Raw genomic sequence first — 17470 nt, 5'->3', positions numbered from 1 at the left:
TATTATTCCATGTCAATATATAAAACACATTTTTTCTTTTTTAGGACTGCATAGTGTTTCATTATATGCATGAACCATAATTTATTTAACCAGTTCCTGTTCATAGGCACTATTTTTTCCAATCTTTTTTATTATAAACAATGCTACAATAAGTAACTTATAGTAGTCAGCTAATCCATATGCAAAACTATTACATAGGATACATTCCTACTTATAAGTAGTATTGTCAGGTTAAAGTAAGTGTGGTTTACTTGTGGTAGCTAATGGTGTGATAGTGCCACTTTCACCTTATTCTCCTCAATAATTTTTTTTTAACATCTTTATTGGAGTATAATTGCTTTACAACGTTGTGTTAGTTTATGCTGAATAACAAAGTGAATCAGCTATATGTATATATATATCCCCATATCCCCTTCCTCTCGTGTCTCTCTCCCACCCTCCCGATCCCATCCCTCTAGGTGGTCACAAAGCACCGAGCTGATCTCCCTGTGCGATGCAGCTGCTTCCCACTAGCTATTTTATATTTGGTAGTGTATATATGTCAGTGCTGTCTAACTTTGTCCCAGCTTATCCTTACCCCCTCCCCGTGTTCTCAAGTCCATTCTCTATGTCTGCGTCTTTATTCCTGTCCTGCCCCTAGGTTCGTGAGAAACTTTTTTTACAGATTCCATATATATGTGTTAGCATGTGGTACTTGTTTTTCTCGTTCTTACTTCACTCTGTATGAGACACTCGAGGTCCATCCACCTCTCTACAAATAACTCAATTTTGTTTCTTTTTAAGGCTGAGTGTAATATTCCATTGTATATATGTGCCACATCTTTATCCATTCATCTGTTGATGGACACTTAGGTTGCTTCCATGTCCTGGCTATTGTAAATAGAGCTGCAGTGAGCATTGTGGTACATGACTCTTTTTGAATTATGGTTTTCTCAGGGTATATGCCCAGTAGTGGGATTGCTGGGTCATATGGTAGTTCTATTTTTAGTTTTTTAAGGAATCTCCATACTGTTCTCCATAGTGGCTATATCAATTTACATTCCCACCAACAGTGGAAGAGGGTTCCCTTTTCTCCACACCCTCTCCAGCATTATTGTTTGTAGATTTTTTGATGGTGGCCATTCTGACCGGTGTGAGGTGATAACCTCATTGTAGTTTTGATTTGCATTTCTCTAATGATTAATGATGTTGAGCATCCTTTCATGTGTTTGTTGGCAATCTGTATATCTTCTTTGGAGAAATGTCTGTTTAGGTCTTCTGCCCATTTTTGGATTGGGTTGTTTGTTTTTTTGATATTAAGCTGCATGAACTGTTTATATATTTTGGAGATTAATCCTTTGTCAGTTGCTTCGTTTGCAAATATTTTCTCCCATTTGAGGGTTGTCCTTTAGTCTTGTTTATGTTTTCCTTTGCTGTGCAAAAGCTTTTAAGTTTCATTACGTTCCATTTGTTTATTTTTGTTTTTATTTCCCTTTTTCTAGGAGGTGCGTCAAAAAGGATCTTGCTGTGATTTATGTCATAGAGTATTCTGCCTATGTTTTCCTCTAGGAGTTTGATAGTGTCTGGCCTTACATTAAGGTCTTTAATCCATTTGGAGTTTAATTTTGTATATGGTGTTAGGGAGTGTTCTAATTTCATTCTTTTACATGTAGCTGCCCAGTTTTCCCACCACCACTTACTGAAGAGGCTGTCTTTTCTCCATTGTATATTATTGCCTCCTTTAACAAAGATAAGGTTATCTTTGAGAGATTATCATATCATAACATGCACATAACATGCACATATGTTATCATACGTGCATGGGTTTATCTCTAGGCTTTCTATCCTGTTCCATTGATCTTTATTTCTCTTTTTGTGCCAGTACCATACTGTCTTGATTACTGTAGCTTTGTAGTATAACTACAAAGTCTTAAGTCTGAAGTCAGGGAGCCTGATTCCTCTAGCTCTGTTTTTCTTTTTCTTTTTTTTTTTTTGCGGTACGCAGGCCTCTCACTGTTGTGGCCTCTCCTGTTGCGGAGCACAGGCTCCAGGCGCGCAGGCTCAGCGGCCATGACTCATGGGCCCAGCCGCACCGCGGCATGTGGGATCTTCCCAGACCTGGGCACGAACCCGTGTCCCCTGCATCGGCAGGCGGACTCTCAACCATTGCGCCACCAGGGAAGCCCCTGTTTTTTTTAAGATTGCTTTGGCTATTGGAGGTCTTTTGTGTTTCCATACAAATTGCGAAATTTTTTGTTGTAGTTCTGTGAAAGATGCCATTGGTAGTATGATAGGGATTGCATTGAATCTGTAGATTGCTTTGGGTAGTATAGTCATTTTCACAATGTTGATTCTTCCAATCCAAGAACATGGTATATCTCTCCATCTGTTTGTATCATCTTTAATTTCTTTCATCAGTCTTATGGTTTTCTGCATACAGGTCTTTTGTCTCCTTAGGTAGGTTTATTCCAAGGTATTTTATTCTTTTTGTTGCAGTGGTAAATGGGAGTGTTTCCTTAATTTCTCTTTCAGATTTTTCATCATTAGTGTATAGGAATGCAAGAGATTGCTGCGCATTAATTCTGTATTCTGCTACTTTACCAAATTCATTGCTTAGCTCTAGTAGTTTTCTGGTAGCATCTTTAGGACTCTCTGTGTATAGTATCATGTCATCTGCAAACAGTGAGTTTTACTTCTTCTTTTCCAATTTGGATTCCTTTTATTTCTTCTCTGATTGCCATGGCTAAAACTTCCAAAACTATGTTGAATAATAGTGGTGAGAGTGGGCAACTTTGTCTTGTTCCTGATCTTAGAGGAAATGGTTTCAGTTTTTCACCATTGAGAACGATGTTGGCTGTGGGTTTGGAATATATGGCCTTTATTATGTTGAGGTAGGTTCCCTCTATGCCTACTCTCTGGAGAGTTTTTATCATAAATGAGTGAATTTTGTTGAAAGTTTTTTCTTCATCTGTTGAGATTATCGTATGGTTTTTATCCTTCAATTTGTTAATATGGTGCATCACATTGATTGATTTGCGTACTTTGAAGAATCCTTGAATTCCTGGGATAAACACCTTTTGATCATGGTGTATGATCCTTTTAATGTGCTGTTGGACTCTGTTTGCTAGTAGTTTGTTGAGGATTTTTGCATCTATGTTCATCAGTGATAGTGGCCTGTAGTTTTCTTTTTTTGTGACATCTTTGTCTGGTTTTGGTATCAGGGTGTTAGCTCTTCTCTTAACGTTTGATAGAATTCACCTGTGAAGCTGTCTGGTCCAGGGCTTTTTGTTGTAGGAAGATTTTTATTCACAGTTTCAATTTCAGTGCTTGTGATTGGTCTGTTTAATATTTTCGATTTCTTCCTTGTTCAGTCTCAGAAGGTGGTTCATTTCTAAGAATTTGTCCATTTCTCCCAGGTTGTCCATCTTATTGGCATAGAGTTGCTTGTAGTAATCTCTCATGATCTTTTGTATTTCTGCAGTGTCAGTTGTTACTTCTCCTTTTTCATTTCTAATTCTATTGATTTCAGTCTTCTCCCTTTTTTTCTTGATGAGTCTGGCTAATGGTTTATCAATTTTGTTTATCCTTTCAAAGAACCAGCTTTTAGTTTTATTGATCTTTGCTGTTGTTTTCTTCATTTCTTTTTCATTTATTTCTGATCTGATTTTTATGATTTCTTTCCTTCTGCTAACTTTGGGGTTTTTTTGTTCTTCTTTCTCTAATTGCTTTAGGTGCAAGGTTAGGTTGTTTATTCGAGATGTTTCCTGTTTCTTAAGGTAGGATTGTATTGCTATAAACTTCCCTCTTAGAACTGCTTTTGCTGCATCCCATAGATTTTGGGTCGTCGTGTGTCCATTGTCATTTGTTTCTAGGTATTTTTTGATTTCCTCTTTGATTTCTTCAGTGATCACTTCGTTATTAAGTAGTGTATTGTTTAGCCTCCATGTGTTTGTATTTTTTACAGATCTTTTCCTGTAATTGATATCTAGTCTCATAGCGTTGTGGTCGGAAAAGATACTTGATACAATTTCAGTTTTCTTAAATTTACCAAGGCTTGATTTGTGACCCAAGATATGATCTATCTTGGAGAATGTTCCATGAGCACTTGAGAAAAATGTGTATTCTGTTTTTGGATGGAATGTCCTATAAATATCAATTAAGTCCATCTTGTTTAATGTATCATTTAAAGCTTGTGTCTCCTTATTTATTTTCATTTTGGATGATCTGTCCATTGGTGAAAGTGGGGTGTTATAGTCCCCTACTATGAATGTGTTACTGTCGATTTCCCCTTTTATGGCTGTTAGTATTTGCCTTATGTATTGAGGGGCTCCTATGTTGGGTGCATAAATATTTACAATTGTTATATCTTCTTGGATTGATCCCTTGATCACTATGTAGTGTCCTTCTTTGTCTCTTGTAATAATCTTTAAAGTCAATTTTGTCTGATATGAGAATTGCTGCTCCAACTTTCTTGTGATTTCCATTTGCACGGAATATCTTTTTCCATCCCCTCAGTTTCAGTCTGTATGTGTCCCTAGGTCTGAAGTGGCTCTCTTGTAGACAGCATATATATGGGTCTTGTTTTTGTATCCATTCAGCCAGTCTATGTCTTTTGGTTGAAGCATTTAATCTATTTACATTTAAGGTAATTATCAATATGTATGTTCCTATTCCCATTTTCTTAATTGTTTTGGGTTCGTTATTGTAGGTCTTTTCCTTCTCTTGTGTTTCCTGCCTAGAGAAGTTTAGCATCTGTTGTAAAGCTGGTTTGGTGGTGCTGAGTTCTCTTAACTTTCACTTGTCTGTAAAGGTTTTAATTTCTCCACCAAATCTGAATGATATCCTTGCTGGGTAGAGTAATCTTGGTTGTAGGTTTTTCCCTTTCATCACTTTAAATATGTCCTGCCACTCCCTTCTAGCTTGCAGAGTTTCTGCTGATAGATCAGCTGTTAGCCTTATGGGGATTCCCTTGTATGTTATTTGTTGCTTTTCCCTCGCTGCTTTTAATATTTTTACTTTGTATTTAAGTTTTGATAGTTTGATTAATATGTATCTTGGCGTGTTTCTCCTTGGATTTATCCTGTATGGGACTCTCCTTCCTGGACTTGATTGACTATTTGCTTTCCTAGGTTAGGGAAGTTTTCAACTAAAATCTCTTCAAATATTTTCTCAGACCCTTTCTTTTCCTCTTCTTCTTCTGACACCCCTATAATTTGAATGTTGGTGCGTTTAATGTTGTCCCAGAGGTCTCTGAGACTGTCCTCAGTTCTTCTCATTCTTTTTTATTCTGCTCTGCAGTAGTTATTTCCACTGTTTTATCTTCCAGGTCACTGTCTGTTCTTCTGCCTGTTATTCTGCTATTGATTCCTTCTAGAGAATTTTTAATATACTGTGTTGTTCCTCATTGTTTGTTTGCTCTTTAGTTCTTCTGGCTCCTTGTTAAACGTTTCTTGTATTTTCTCCATTGTATTTCTGAGATTTTGGATCATCTTTACTGTCATTACTCTGAATTCTTTTTCAGGTAGACTGCCTGTTTCCTCTTCATATGTTTGGTCTGGTGGGTTTTTACCTTGCTCCTTCATCTGCTGCATATTTCTCTGTCTTCTCATTTTGTGTTTGAGGTCTCCTTTTCAGAGGCTGCAGGTTCATAGTTCCTGTTGTTCTTGGTGTCTGCCCCCAGTGGGTGAGGTTGGTTCAGTGGCTTGTGCAGGCTTCCTGGTGGAGGGGACTGGTGCCTGTGTTCTGGTGGTGGGGCTGGATCTTGTCTTTCTGGTGGGCAGGACCGCATCCGTTGGTGTGTTTTGGGTTGTCTGTGAACTTAGTATGATTTTAGGCAGCCTCTCTGCTAATGGGTGGGGTTGTGTTCCTGTCTTGCTAGTTGTTTGGCATGGTGCATCAAGCACTGGAGCTTGCTGGCCGTTGGATGGAGCTGGGTTTTAGCATTGAGATGGAGATCTCTGGGAGAGCTCTTGCTGATTGATATTACATAGGGCTGGGGGGGTCTCTGGTGGTCCAGTGTCCTGAACTTGTCTCTCCCATCTCAGAGGCTGAGACCTGACATCAGGCTGGAGCACCAAGACTCTGTCAGCCACACAGCTTGTGGAAGGGGACCAGAGCCAGCTGAAGCGGAGAGTCCTGCAGAGAAGTGAATAGGCTGCTAGATCTTTTTTTTTTCTTCTTTTTTAAAATCATGTTCTTAAACTTCTTTTTATTTGCTAAACTGATGGGTGAAAAGTGTTTTCATTGATGTTTTAAATTCGGATTTCTTTTGTATGAATCAGGTTGAAAATCTTGTGCTTAACAACCCTTTTTGTTTCCTTTTCTGGTGATGTTTATATTCTTTGACATTTATCAGTTGCTTTACTTAGTTTCTTTTTTGTAGGAGATCTTTATATATCAGTGAAATCAGACTTTTGTTTGTGTTATGAGTTATGCCTACATTCTGCTTTGATGTCTTCTTGCTGTTTTAGTTAAGGTGGTTTTTGCAGTTGAGTTTCAAGTTTGTGGTTTCACACTTGTGGTTGAATTTTTCATGGCCTGTGGCTTTTGTGTTATGGTTTGAAATGCATTTCAAGATTACAAGAAAATTCCTCTTTAGTTCTTTTCTGTACATTTTGTTTCAATTTTATATTTTAATCTTCGATCCAATAGGAATTTATCATGGTTCAAAGGGTCATGTACGTATCCAACATTTTCCCCCCATTTTTTGGTTATATAGTTGTCCCCATTCCATTTGTTCAGTAATTCTTCTCCTCACTGATTTGAGATACCAGTTTTATCTTGACTGGGTCAATTTCTGGACTTTGTAGACTGACCTATTGGTATATCTAGTCATGATCTATATATCAGAGATTGGTAAACTTATGACCTGTGGGCTGGCCACTTGATTTTGTAAATGGTTTTCTTGCAACTTAGCCTTGCCTATTCTTTTTCATATTTTTGTCTGTGGCTGCTTCCACACTGCAGTGGCAGAGTGCAATATTTGTAACAGAGACCATATCACCTGTAATCTTAAAATATTTATTGTCTGGGCCATCAAGAAGACATTTGCTAGTCCTTGGTTTTATACTAATGTATTTTCTTTTTCCCCCTTGTGTCTATGTAATATTTCTTATTATCTGGCAAGGCTGATTGTTTCTCCTTATATTTTTTTAAAAGAATCTTTATGTCTCTTATTTTTCCATGTGAATTTTAGCATTGATTCTTCTTTAAAAATATTGTTGTTTTTACTGTTATAATGATTATTTTGAGAGGTGAAGTTGTCTTCCTACCCAAAACACGATATGCCATTTGTTTTATTTTGTTTCATTCAGCATTTCAGAGTTATTTGTGTATAGATTTTATTTCATGTTAAGCTTATTCTTAAGGATTTTTTTTTTAGGATTTTAATTTTATTTATTATTGCTATTAAAATAGCCATTTCTCCCCTTATATTACTTGCTTACATCCATTATACTTTATTTCTTCCTTATACTTAATGATCATTGCATATATACTTTTTATATACTTAAGCATTTTCAAATTTTTGATTTTTAATAATTGTGTGCCTTGAAACCTAATATTGGTTGTGGTAATTTTTCAATATAGTTTTTTTAAATTCTCATATTTAATATTGTCTATTTATACATCATTATCATTTTAACACATTAATGAAGCAGTTCATATTTCAGAGTAATCCTAAAATACTTAGGAAGTTCTCTTTCATAACTTTCAGAAAATGTTCTTTTTAGTAGATTTTTAAATTTTATTTTGTTCATAGCAAGGCAAGCAAAATATGAGAACAGTGATATGGTAAGTAATATAGAATAAATAACTAAGAATAGTGAAGCACTGTTTATTGAAGGTGAAATTCATCAAATTTATAATTAATAATACGGTGTATTAAAACTTCTAGTGTTTTACCCTAGCAAGAGTTTCAAGTAACCTAATAAGGAAATGATTTAAAAATTCTGGCATAATCTGTGATACAGTCTGAAACAACTTAAAATATCTATAAAAGTTAGTTTAACAAGATTAAATAAGTATATTTTAAAGGTCATTTTATTTGGGTGTTTCTGTGTTTTGTTACTGCTTTACTTTTGAATATACCACAGATGTAGAATTATCAGGAATTTTTACATTTTGAGTTCTTTTTATTTGAGCACCAACTGTAACTGGCTTCCAAGTGTCCAGGGTTGGTTGGTTTCATACAGAGTCTTGCGTGAGTTTTTTTTCCCTTCCCTCTGGAGTAAGTTTTTGAGGTCACTTTGCTCACTTGGTACACACACTTCACCCAGTAATAATTGGATTGGCTGCTGGTTTTTTCATTGTTTGTATCACAACTCTTACATTGGAATCCAAGGAGAAAAAAGACAAAGGTGATAAACGGGAAATTGATTGGGAAAAAACAAGTGGTTTATAAATATTTGAAAAATGCTTATCTTTGATTATAATTAAATGTAAGTTCAGCTAACATAATAGCATTTTCATATATTGGGTAATTCTCATTATGTTTAACAATACACTGTATTGACCAGAGTGTGGTATAGCTTTAGGAGAACAGTATAGCAGTTCTCTTTCTGGTAATTTATCCTCTAGATACATGTACATGAAGATGTTTGATACAACATTAACTACACTAGCAGATCACGAATGTCTGTCACTGTAGGGCTAGTTAAATAAATTTTGGGAAATCTGTTTAATAGAATGTTCTGTGGCCAAGAGAAGGACTGAAGTTGCTGTATTATGCTTATGTGGAACAACCTCCAAGAAATATTTTTATTAAACACTATTAAATATTTATTATTTTATCTAAAACAGTAGTTATTTTATTAAGAGAAGACAGCAAGTACACAGTGTATTCTTTCACTGCGTATTAAAACAGTTATAAAAAGGGGATGTACATACACGTATATGTACTCTTTGTACTTGTGACTGTCTGGAACTATTTTGGAAAGTCAGACAAGAAAGTTTCACAGGTTTGCTTTTGGGGAAGTGACCTGAAGTAGATGAAGACTTTTATTGTCTATGTTTATGTAGACTGTGAAAATTTTACATGTATTTATTAATTTTTCAGTACATATAAAAACTAGTGTATAAAGTAAACAGTAAACATTTAGACATTTAAATGACTTTCTCTGCCGTTTAAAGTTACTTATTATTCTGGTTTGACTGAGTTACCTCTCTACATCTCCCTCTTCATACCCTCTCACCATAAAATCTTTTAGTCATAGGACATCAAATAAATAAACTTCAGAATCTTTCCACTGTATTGGAATTTATTGTTAAATGCTTTCCATATTTGAAGAACTTACACATAAATTTATGTAACTTCCTGAGATAATAATCTTATCTTAAAATGCAGCTAATAGCTTTTGGGGAATAGATTTTCATGTCTCAATGACAGAAGTAAAATTCCCTAGGATTTAGAAGGAACTTAAATATCATCTGATTCAAATGTGCATTATGTATATTTTGAGGGGAAATAGTTCATAATTTTCATCAGATTCTCAAAGGGTTTATGTGATGACTAATTTTAGAAATGCTGATATACACTCTCTTGGTTATTAGCTTCTGCATGTATATTTGTACACACATTTAGATTACTGTTTTGTTTGTTTGTTTGTTTGTTTTCGCGGTACGCGGGCCTCTCACTGTTGTGGCCCCTCCCGTTGCGGAGCACAGGCTCCAGGTGCGCAGGCTCAGCGGCCATGGCTCATGGGCCTAGCCGCTCTGTGGCACGTGGGATCTTCCTGGACCGGGGCACGAACCTGTGTCCCCTGCATCGGCAGGCGGACTCTCTCAACCACTGCGCCACCAGGGAAGCCCTAGATTACTGATTTATGAGACATTGCATACTGTTAGCATGTGAAGTTATGATTGTACTTGAATTATAATCTGGCCACTGCAGTATCTGCCTCTATGTTACATCTTATGATTTGAATTCTATTCATTCCTGCTTTTTTAGGAGCTGTTAATATGAATGATGATTCCTTCTTGTATTACATATTCAAACCTCTTGTCTGTACTGTATTCTTTCTTTTATGTTGTTGGGTCTTTTCATATGCCTTTGCTGTCCATACTTAAGGAAGACGACTGGTAAGTGGCCTAGATGTTCTTGGGTGTTGTGAAATATTTTTCCATTACAGCTCTCAGATGGACTCCTGGGAATGGGAAACAGAGGAAGGAATGAGAAAACAGAGGATTTCATGTTCATGTCTCACTCCTGCTGTCCATCAGATCTGGTACTCAGATGAGTTCAGAAATTTTCCCAGTTACAGTGGGAAGATAGACCTATCTCCTCTGCAGCTCACTGACAAATTATTCTGAGCTACAGCTTTCTCTACCTGTACATTTAAAAATGTATTCCCATTCATTTCAGTCATTCAGAAATTTGTTGAAATCTCATATCTATTATTATTAATAGTAATTTTTTTTTGGCTGCACTCTGCGGCATACGGATCTTAGTTCCTTGACCGGGGATTGAACCTGTGTCCCCTGCATTGGGAGCATGGAGTCTTAACCATTGTACCCCAGGGAAGTCCCTCATACCTATTATTGATGCTCATTTTCTTTGTGGGTGTGTTTCTTTTCATTCTAAAATACAGTAACGATTGATTTTCCTCTGTGGAAGATGAGGAAATTCTCATCATTTTTCTCTCCTCATTTTCCACTTGCAGTTTTTATTATGTTATTTTTATTTTATCAAATTATATAACTTTTAAGTTCTATACTATAAATTATAATTTCCACAGTTGTTTAATATTAATTTTGTATTTAGCTATATGATTTACCACATATTCTTTTCCTTCATTTCTGTTTTTCTCATTCCTTTTTCCTTATTCCAGGGTTAATTTGTGTTTATTCTCGTATAATTCACAGAGTAGACTTTTCTTTTCCCTTGTTGGTTTGTAAACTGGCCCTGTATACAGAGGTCAGGGAGAAACTGAAGAAAGAGGCAGAGAGATCACTCCAGATTGGTAGGTGGCAGGTTTAATAAGCAAGGGAACTTAACTTATGAGGCTTGTCTTCAGTGGCTGCAAGATGAGTAGATCTCTGCACTCACCTGTCAAATCTTACAAGTTTATAAGAGAGGCCTTAATTGGGTTTAGGCATAAATACTATCCAGATGGTCTCAACCCCTTACTCTCTCTCAAGGTTATGTCCTGGGAGTAGCTCCCACTTTGGGAATGGCAGGCAGGCCGAACATATATTCTAATGATGGAGGGTAGTGAGGAGCCGCTGCTTCCCCAGTTTTAGTTCAAAGGTCAACTGGCAGTCCTGTCCTCTCAATTATCTACACCCCCGGTCTCTGGAGAGAAATTTATGGATATTTTGTTCTGGGTTTCTACACACTTGAGATGTCTGATTTCTTTGTACTTGAAGAGTTTGATTGAATGTCATATTACTAGAGCCACTCTTTTGTTTTCCATCAGAACTGTGTAGTATACATGAAGAGTAGTCGTTTTCTGAACAAACAACTTTTATTTTTAATATTTTACAAAGATAATATCCTATCATTTTTTGTTGGTAGAATATTTCTCTCATGTTCAGGTGTTCATAAATCCCATGAGGGTTTTTCTTTTTAACTTGTTTTGAGTTTTTGGTTGATGGCCTTTAACATATATTTTTTCCTTTATTTAAAAATTTTTTATTGTGGTACAAATATATACAACATAATTAACCAGTAATTTAGCATTTTAAGCATTCGTAAGTGTACAGTTCAGTGGCATTAAATACATTCACAGTGTTTTTTTAACCATCATTTGTCTGTATCCAAAACTTTGACATCATCCCCAGTAAAAACTCTGTACCTGTTGAACAATAACTCTCCATTCCTCCTTCCCAGGGGGCTTCTAGTTTCCTCCATTCTACATTGTGTCTGTATGAACTTGCCTATTCTAGGTACCTCATTTGATGGAGTCATACAGTATTTGTCTGTGTCTGGCTTATTTTACTAAACACAGTTTTTTCAGGGTTCATCCATGTTATAGCATATATAAAATTTTTCTTTTTATGATAAATAATATTCCATTGTATGTATATACCACATTTAGATCCATTTATCCATCAGTGGACATTTGAGTCAATTCCACCTTTTGGATGTTTATTGTAGATAATTACTTTTATGAACATGGATGTACAAATACATGTTTGAATCTCTGCTTTCAGTTCATCTGTATATGTACCTCAGGGTAGAACTTTTGGGTCATATGGTAAATCTAGGTTTAACCTGTAGCAACTGCAGTATTTTACATCCCAGCAGCAATACAGGCAGGTTCTAATTACTTCACATCCTTGTCAACACTTTTGTCTTTTTAAAAAAATTTAGCTATCCTAGTAGTTATGAAGTGGTATCTAATTGTGGTTATAATTTGCATTTATTTGCATCTTAATGACTAATGATGTTGAGCAGCCTTTCATGTGCTTATTGGTCATTTGTGCATCTTCTTCGGAGAAATGGTTATCCTTTTTTTAAAAAAAATTAATTTATTTTTGGCTGCGTTGGGTCTTCGTTGCTGCACACAGGCTTTTCTCTAGTTGTGGCGAGCAGGGACTACTCTTACTTGCAATGCGCGGGCTTCTCATTGCAGTGGCTTCTCTTGTTGCAGAACACAGGCTCTAGGCATGCAGGCTTCAATAGTTGTGGCATGTGGGCTCAGTAGTTGTGACTTGTGCACTCTAGAGCGCAGTCTCAGTAGTTATGGCATACGGGCTTAGTTACTCAGCGACATGTGGGATCTTCCCAGCACGGGGCTCAAACCAGTGTCCCCCGCATTGGCAGGCGGATTCTTAACCACTGCGTCCCCAGGGAAGTCCCAGAAATGTTTATCCTTTGCCTGTTCTTGAATTGGGTGGTTTGAGAGTTTCTGTTAAGTTTTTGGAGTACTTTATATAGTCTGGATATTAATCTCTTATCAGATAACGTAATTTGCAAATATTTTCTCCAGCTCTGTAAGTTGTCTTTTGCTTTCTTGAAAGTACCCTTAGATGCACAAAAAAGTCTTAATTTGGGGACTTCCCTAGTGGTTCAGTGGTAAAGAATCGGCCTTGCAATGCAGGGGACGCGGGTTCAATCTGTTGTCACGGAACTAAGATCCCACATGCTGCAGGACAGCCAAGCCTGCACACCACAACTATTGAGCTTGCACGCTTCAATGAGAGACCCTGAGTGCCACAAACTACAGAACACATGCACTTTGGAGCCTATGCACCACAACTGCAGAGCCCACATGCCCTGGAGCCTGCACATCATAACAAGAGAAAGAAAAAACCTGCATGCCACAACTAGAGAGAAGCCTGAGCACTGCAATGAAGAAACCTCGCGCCGCAACGAAAGATCCCATGTGATGCAACTAAGACCCGACCCGACACAGCTCAAAAAAAAAAGTCTTAATTTTGATGAAGTCTGATTTATTATATATTTTTTCTTTTGTTGCCTGTGTTTTTGGTGTCATACAAGTGAAACCGTTGTCAAATCGAGTGTTGTGAAGATTTTATCCAGTGTTTTCTTAAAAAAGTTTTATATGTGTCCTGAGTTTAGCTCTTTGATCCATTTTGAGTTAATTTTTGTGTGGGGGATAAGGTAAAGGTCTATATTAACTCTTTTGCATGTGAGTATCCAGTTTTCTGAGCACCGTTTTTTTTTTGTTTTGTTTTTTGGAAAAGCCTGTCCTTTCTCCGTTGAATGGTCTTGGCACTGTTGAAAAATCATTTGACCATTTATGTGAGGTTACATTTCTGGGTTCTCTATTCTACTCCATTGTTCTATGTTTGTCTTTACGCCATTGCCACACTGTTTTAATTACTCTATTTTTGTTGTGTTTCAAAGTCTTTTTTTGAAGATTGTTTTTGGCTTTTCAGAACTCCTTCCAATTCCATATGAATTTGAGCACTGGATTTTCCATTTCTGCCAAAAGGCTCTTAGAATTTTGATAGGAATTGTGATGAATCCGTAGATTGCTTTAGGTAGTATTAACAATGTTAAGTCTTCCTATTCATGAACATAGGATGTCTTTCCATTTATTTAAATCATTAATTTCTTTGAGACGTGCTTGGTAGTTTTCACTGTACAAGTCTTTCACCTACTTTGTTTCATTTCTGAGTATTTATTCTTTGTATGCTATTGTAAATGGAATTGCTATCTTAAATTTCTTGTCAGGTATTTCACTGCTGGTATATAGAAACAGCTGAATTTTGCTTGTTGAGCTTGTACTGTATAACTTTGTGAATTTGCTTATTAGCTCTACTAGCTTTCTATATGTATAAAATCATGTCATTTATGAATAGTTTTACATCTTCCTTTCCAGTTGATTTGCTATTTATTTTTGTGGTCTGATATCTCTGGCTAGAATTTCTATATAGTGTTGAACGGCAGTGATGAATGCGAGCATCATTGTCTTGTTCCTGATCCTAGGGGAAATTTTTTCAGTCATTGGGTACTGAGTGTGATGTTGGCTGTGGACGTTTTCTTTATTCTTAAAGTTCTGAGAGTTTTTATCATGAAAAGGTGTTGGATTTTTGTCAGATGCCTTTTCTGCATCAGTTGAGAAGATTATATGGCTTTTTTCCTTTCTATTAATAGGATGTATTACAGTAAGTGTTTTTCTTATTGAACTACCCTTGTATTCCTGTAGTAAATCTCACTTGGTCACAGTGAAAATTCTTTTAGTATGCAGTTGTATTTGATTTGCTAATATGCAGTTGTATTTGATTTGCTAATATTTTTTGGAGAACTTTAGTATCATTGAAAGAGATATTGCTCTGTGATTTTCTATTCTTAATGAAGGCTTTGGTATCAGGTCAGTGCTAGTCTCATAGAATGAGTTAGGAAGTATTTCATTCTCTTCAGTTTGGGGGGAGGGTTTGAGAAGGATTGGTGATAATTTTTCTATAAATGTTTGGTAGAGTTCACTAGTTAAGACCATGTATTGTAGTACTTTGTTGGGAGGTTGATTACTGACTCCGTCTCTTGTTAAAGCTCTATTGACATTTTCCTTTTCTTCTTGAGTCAATTTAGGTAATTTGTGAGGAATTCTTTTTGGCATACAGTTGTTCATGGTATTTTCTTATAATTTTTTTTTAACCTCTAAGTTTGGTAGTAATATCCCACTTTCATTTCTGATTTTAGCTATTTACATCTTCTCTCTCCTCTTCTAAAAATATTTTTTAGTCAGTCTAGCAAAATGTTTGTTATTTTGTGAATCTTTAGAAGAACCAACTATTGGTTTTGTTAATTTTTTAAAATTGTTTTCCTAATCTGTATTTTATTTATCTGTGTTCTCATCTTTATTATTTCCCTTCTTTTAGCTTTGGGTTTAGTTTATTATTTTTCTGGTTCCTTAAATGATAAAATTAGGTTGTTGATAATTAGATCTTTTTAAATTTACATTTACATTTAATAAATTTCTGTGCAGTGCTTTTTTGCATCCCATGTATTTTGTTTTGTTGTTTTTTCAAGTCATTTGTTGCTAAATATTTTCTGATTTCCCTTGTCATTTTTTTCTTTGACCTATTGGTTGTTTAAGAATGTATTATTTAATTTCCGTGTATTTGTAAAATTTCTAGTTTTCCTTCTAGTATTGATTTCTTAACTTCATCCTTTTGTGGCCAGAGAAAACACGTATCTTTTTAAATCTCTTGAGACGTGTTTTGTGGCCTAACATATGGTCTGTCCTGGAAAACTGTATTTTAGAAAAGAATACATTCTTTAGAAAAGAATGTTTTCTCCTGTTGTTTTGTGGAGTGTTCTCTCTATATGTCTGTTAGGTGTAGTTGGTTTATTGTGCTCTACGAGTTTTCTCTTTCCTTTCTTTTCTTCTGTCTAGTTGTTTTATCCATTATTGAAGTGGGTTATTGACATCTACAACTATTATTGTAGAACTTTCTATTTCTCCCTTAATTTCTGTCAATTTTTTCTTCAGTGTTTATTATATATTCTTGCTATATTGAACCTTTTATTAATGAATGATGTTACCTTTTGTCTCTGTTAACCTTTTTTTTTTTTTAAATCTTTAACTGTGGTAGGGAAAAAAAACCCATGAAATTTACCCTCTGAACCATTAAAAAATTCTAATGGTGTTAATTATATTCATATTGTTATGTAACAGATCTCTAGAACTTTTTCATCTTCCAAAACTGAAAGCCTGCACCCATTGAACAACAACTCCCCAATTCTCTTTCCTCACATCTCCTGGTATCCATCATTTGACTCTGCTTCCATCATTCTGTCTATATATTTCATATTAGTGGAATCCTGTAGTATTTGTCCTTTTGTGACTGGCTTATTTCACTCAGCATAATGTCCTCAAAGTTCACCCATGTTCACCATGTTCACCCACGCTGTGGCATGTGACAGGATTTCCTTCCCTTTTTGGCTGAATTATATTCTGTTGTATGTATGTGCCACATTGTATTTATACATTGATTTGTTGATGGGCATTTGTGCAGCTTTCATGTCTTAGCTGCTGTAAGAAATGCTGTAGTGAACATGGGTGTGCAAATATCTCTTTGAAATCCCACTTTTAACTCTTGGATATATACCCAGGAGTGGGGTTGTTGGAGTATGTGATAATTCTTCTTTTTCTAGTAGCTTTTAAAAAATTAAAACTACTTGATTTTAGTATGGTCAGCCCAGCTTTCTTTTGCTCATTATCTACATGGAATATCTTTTTCCATCCTCTCCAGTTTGTGTCTTTGGATGTAAAATGAATCTCTTGAGGACATTGTATATTTGTATCACGTTTTTTAATCCATTCTGCTGTTCTTTGTCTTTTGAATGGAGTGTTTAAACTATTTATTTATTTTAAAAACATTTTTATTGAAATATAGTTGACTTACAGTGTTGTGTTAGTTTCAGCAAAGTATACAGCAAAGTGATTCAGTTATACATATATATAAATATATATATTTTAAAATTCTCTTCCATTATAGGTTATTATAAGATATTGAGTATAGTTCCCTGTGTGATACAGTAGGTCCTTTTTAATTATCTACTTTTTATATATAGTATTGTGTATATTTCAATCTCCAAACTCCTAATTTATCTCTCTCCCCAAACCATTTATATTTAAAATAATTACTCAAAGAGGAGTTTAATTCTGCCATTTTTCTGTTTGTTTTTTATAGGTCTTTATAGTATTTTTGTCCATTATTTTCCTCCATTACTGCCTTCTTTTTTTAGTTGATTTTTTTATAGTGAAATATTTTGATTACGTTCTCATTTCCTTTTGTGTGTATTTTATAGATATTTTGTGTATAAAGTGGTAATTACATTTGACATATTGAAGTTTTTACAATCTAATTTGAATTTATGCCAATTTAAATACCATACGAAAACTTTGTTTCTGTACAGCTCCATCCCCCTTATTTTGTTATTAATATCACAGATGGCAGTTTTATATAATTTGTGCCCAGTTGTGTAGAATAATAATAATTTTTCTTGTTTTTGTTCTTTAAATCATGTAGGAATTAAAAAATGGAGTTAGAAATGAAAACTATAATAATACTAGCT

General features: G+C 35.3%; 1 protein-coding gene across 4 annotated transcripts in view; it reads left to right on the top strand.

The window, feature by feature from the left end:
• USP34 (ubiquitin specific peptidase 34) overlaps positions 1–17470 on the top strand; it is a 232132-nt gene that overhangs the window by 77483 nt on the left and 137179 nt on the right. The window lies entirely within an intron of this gene.

This window comes from Leucopleurus acutus, assembly GCF_964270905.1.
Source record: "Leucopleurus acutus genome assembly, chromosome: 12".
In the NCBI taxonomy this organism is placed as follows: Eukaryota; Metazoa; Chordata; class Mammalia; order Artiodactyla; family Delphinidae; genus Leucopleurus; species Leucopleurus acutus.
The sequence above is the reverse complement of the archived record's forward strand: the minus strand, read 5'-3'. Positions and strand labels throughout refer to the sequence as shown.